Consider the following 4,861-nt stretch of genomic DNA (forward strand, 5'->3'; position numbering starts at 1 on the left):
CCCGACCCATCCTTCAAATTCGGGGAAAAGGAGGACGCATTTGTCGGCTGCATTCGGAGGAGTCTATGAATTTGGACAGCCTTCTGCGCGTCGCTGTGACGTAATCGGTCTACAAATGCGGCCTCAGGAGGAAGCAGCCCATGAATTTGGACACGACCAAAGAGTTCTACCTGGTGTCCAATGCTTTTGCCATTGTAGTAGAATTGTCTTGGCTGTTCCAGCAATAGGGTTGTGCTTAGACAACCCTATCAATTTTACCTGAATTTCTAACCCGTTTATCTCATAAAGCCAATAAACAAAGATAAGTTTAGTTACAAATCTAATCAAAGCCATCAGTGTAGCTTTAAACTGATGTGCACTACCCTTATTCTAACCTAATAATACCTGACCTTGAGCATGGCCACCACATCGGTCTGTCCCAGTCTAACATAGTGCAACACTGTAAACTTCATCATAGTACTGAAACGTACACTAAAGTAACCTGGTTTCTAAGCAAAAGAATATGTAGGTCCAATGTCTCCTTTAAAAACTGTAAAATGAAATAGGATATTACAATGAAGCTTTACATTTTCAGTTTATCAAACTGCACTTGTTGAGCAGTCCTTACATTTGCAGCAGTTCCTTTCCTCTTTGTTACTTTTTCTCATTCTCCGAGTGTCAGCACACTCACATTAATGTGTTCTTGTTTCTCTCCCTGGGAAATACAGCAACTGTACGTTAGCTGCCAGACCAGAAGAGTTTTGGAGACATTTGTTGAGCTGTCTTCAGTTGCAGTGTTGGGAAGGTTACTTTTAAAATGTATTACATTACAGATTACAGATTACATGCCCTAAAATGTATTCTGTAACGTATTGCGTTACATTACTCAACGAGAGTAATGTATTCTGAATACTTTGGATTACCTATTACATTATCGTGCTTTTTACAACTACATGAATGTCCTATTGCTGTGTGATTTATTACTATTACTGAAGGTTACTCTCCACACCAACACCAACTAGATGTTTAAATCTTAATATAAATGAGTAACAGTACACTGAAAAAATGGGAATTGGCAGGCTTTTGAATTTGCACAAATGAATTTAGTTAATGCTACACAAGCCTCTCATGTTTCTCTTATTTACATGATTAAATAAAGTACCATTTACTTGATTATAAACAATACTGAGACTACTCATTTTTCTTGCATTGATTTAAAGTGACTAAATTAGAATACTAAAACCATTGTAATCATGTTTGACCACAACCGGAAATGATGCAATATATTCAAAGACAACAACTAAATATGATTGGATAATAAGACCTACCTTATCCAATAAGACAACAACATAATTTAAGGAGAGCGCAATTGACCGCCAGATTCTGGAAGACTGTTCAGCCACATGCAACCTTTGGCACTGAGTCAGGCATAGTGAGAAGGTAAGTAATTTAAATACATTTGTTTTAGTTGGGTACGTTTTCACAGAATTGTTGTAGTGCATGCTATATGAAACGTAATCTGTAATGCATCTACATGTTGTTTTTACAGTGCTAGCTAAAGTTGGTATTAGCTTTGTGGCTAAAGCTGAAAAATATTAACAAATTGCACATAGTCGGGAGAAAGCAGCTGTTGTCGGTCAGATATGGAATTTATGCATGTGACAGAGAGCACTGACGTTTTTGATGGCTTAGCAAGTTAAAACGTCACTGAGAGAGCAATAGTGTTTGTGTTACTCGTGCTAGCTATGGCTACATTGGCTAATTAGTCTGACTGTAACCGTCAGAGTTTCAGAAGCTGGGAGCCCCACAGTGCCATACCTTAATTCTTGCTGATGACATGCACTCAAGTTATAATAAGCATCCTGCCACCTTAGACGTGGGTTTAAGAACCTGTGCCCATAAATGCCAAATCATTTTTCCATTTAGTCATTGTTTTAGGTGAAGTGTCACTTTCTTGACTATTCTATCGGTCATGCCCAAATAATACAGCAGATATCTACAAGGAGATAAGTTTGTTCAACAGACTATGTCTTATTAAGTGATGTATTGTGAATTTTCCAACATCGGCCCAAAACAAATTAGGACCCTTTCCCCCCTCTTTTTTTCTACTTTGTGTAGAACATATGTGAGCTGCTTCTCAAAACATTATGTATAAATGAGAGAAAGATTGGTACTTTAAAGAAACCATTGATGCTCTTCTGGACTGGAATACCTTTTTTCAATTAAAATTAATTTTTTTTGTGATGGTGGAATTTTTACCTTTATGATTACAGAAGTCAAAACATCAGATGATGATAGCTTACCATCTAAACTCCCAATCTCTTGGCAAGTCTGAATTAGAGGGCTCAGCTGTATCGGCCTTTCTAGTGGATTTGCTTAAAGAGGAGATAGCTTAAGTCATTAGGTACATATTCCCTGACATTCTAGAGGTCAACCTTGCACAGTGTGTGACATTAAAGGGCTATAACTTATAGAAATGGAATGGTACTGGCCCAAAGGACAGCAGGTGGACTTGCCAGAATACTGAAAAACCATATCTGCATTGTACCACAGCATATTCTACATTGTCAGAGAGCTTGGTGGCTGGTACAGAGAGCACGACAGAGCTTTTGAGCTCCGCCCAGTATCCACAAGAATATTCACTCTCGCTTCACTCTGTGAACTCCTTGATACTTATCCATTGGTTGACTATGAGATTGGATCAGTCCACATTGTGACTTTAAAATGGCATATAGAAATAAAAGGTGTTCATGTAAGTGTAATAGGTTCAGTCGCATGTATTTCATTAGATAAATTCTTCTTTTTTATGTCTGATCTTTATAACTTTGAGTATTGGGTATGGATAGCTTTATGAAAACTAAACTGAAATGATTCTTTCTGAATGTCTGATATGTAATTCTTTGTTGCCTACAGAGTCCTATGGGGAGTCCTATGGTCCTAAAGACTGTTTTGGCTGACGGAACCTGTCGAAGGCTCACTCTCTGGAGCACCTGAATCAACTGAGGATCTCATCGTTGAAGTCAAGAGACAGTGTTGTCTTCAGGGCAGTTTCAGACTTCAGTTTATGGATTCCTTGTTTGGGAATGGGTTTCTTAACCTTACCTCAGTTTCAGAAGTAGCAGACAAGGGGACTCTTAAAGCTATTGACATGTCAAAGCCCACCACATGGACATAAAAAAAGAGTAACAGAGTTGGTGAAACTAAAGATGGAAAAGACTTTTTCATACAGAAGACATGAAGTTGTTCGTGATGCACCAATGGTGGAGGCTTTCATGGCAAGATGGCCTGCTCTATTTGATTTCCATGAGGTAAGGTTTGCCTCATACACGGTGTTCTTGTGGTATTAGCCTAAAATGGTTAAGGCACAGTTGTTATTTGACAGCCCATTTCTTCAGCATGAGTGATTGCGGCCTTCTTCCAGGTATTAAAACTTTGAAGCTCATTCCTCTGTGCTCATGTTTTCAGATCAACGCTGAGTTTAAGAGAATTGCCACCATCCCCCCTCAAACAAAGTTCCTGGCTCAGCTGGATCTCCACTTGGACAACCTGGTGAAGTTGGTCAACAGAAGAGGAGAGCTTGGACTAATACTGAAAAGAATTGTGGCATAAATGGATAATGTAAGTGATAAAGCCTCAACATTCACTTAACATGATCCTCTTTGGATGAAATTTTATAATTGTGGAAGATTTCAAATGTTTCCATAAAAAATTCTCTCATTTTGTATTTTTACATCTGCTTGTTTTTTTTAACCTTCACTTTGTCAACTTATTATTAATTGCCAGTAAACCTATTATTAATTTGTGTGCCTTTACTTTAAAAACATTCATGTAAAGTACACTATTAAAACTTAAATGAAGGACAAGGGCTGAATGAAGATGCTAATTACATACATTTTATTTCAGTGTGAAGATGTTGATGCTGAGTGTGTCAAGGGAGTGTGTATCTACATGGGTGACGACCCTGGCATGCTTATCCAGGAGTATGTGGTATGTACTTGTCGTTTTTTTTTTTTGACTTTCCACAGTGTGTCATATTACTTACTTGGAAATGACTAACATGGCTTCTTTTTTACAGGGCATGGAAGAACATGCCATCAGTGAGACTGTTGAAGACACCACTGTTTAAATTTATCTTCTTAAAGAGCAAGCTTCAGCAGATGAACAAGAGTTGTCCTTGCAGGCATCAGGGTGGCGAAGACTTTGGATAATGTTGCATTTGCTGTGATAATGCTATTTGGACTCATGTATGCATTAAACCTTGCCTACCCTGCGGACCTTCGCTACAACTTTGGCGTTTTCCAGAAGGTTTTCATGGAACTGGATGGAGCTAAACTCTCTAAAGTTATTGCTTTCAAAAACCATCTGTTTCATTGAGAAGTCAAAGACTGCACTTCTGCAATTCTTTGCAGTTTTTCATTTTGTGTTCAGTAACGTTATACTGCTTATGTTTTTATTGTTTTCCCCTCATGTGACTGCAATGCAGGATGATTTTTCCTTTTGGTATCATGTTGTAAGAAATTTTTACTAACGATTTTTAGCAATATGTTCTAAGTCAACCTTAATGTCCTGCTTACATGTGTAAAATGAAGATTAAAATTCATGTAGGTGTTTGGTATTAGTTGTGTAACAATGTCATTTAAGGCTCAACTTAGTTGAAATCTTGTACAGGTAAATACATGTACAGAAGCTGAAACTGTTGTCAAATAACACACAAGTTATATTTGTGTAAATCTGTTTATTCATAAAAGCGTGTTGCTTTTTTTCAGGTAGTCTTAATTTAGTTTACATTTTCAATTGTGTAATTAATACAAATGTTATATGTAAGAGATGACAGGATCATCTATAAGCACTTTCTTTTATTTGCTGCTAAGGTCAGTTTTTT

The 4,861-nt window shown here is 37.5% G+C and overlaps 1 long non-coding RNA gene across 1 annotated transcript; it reads left to right on the forward strand.

Moving 5' to 3' along the window:
- The first annotated feature begins 1,041 nt into the window (after window positions 1-1,041).
- LOC120723437 lies at window positions 1,042-3,954 on the forward strand. Its single transcript, XR_005693750.1, has 4 exons — window positions 1,042-1,419; window positions 2,893-3,287; window positions 3,445-3,597; window positions 3,883-3,954. It is a non-coding gene; the product is annotated as an uncharacterized LOC120723437 (long non-coding RNA).
- Window positions 3,955-4,861: the final 907 nt, after the last annotated feature.

The sequence above is a fragment of the Simochromis diagramma genome, unplaced genomic scaffold (assembly GCF_900408965.1).
Source record: "Simochromis diagramma unplaced genomic scaffold, fSimDia1.1 OVJJ01000165.1, whole genome shotgun sequence".
In the NCBI taxonomy this organism is placed as follows: domain Eukaryota; kingdom Metazoa; phylum Chordata; class Actinopteri; order Cichliformes; family Cichlidae; genus Simochromis; species Simochromis diagramma.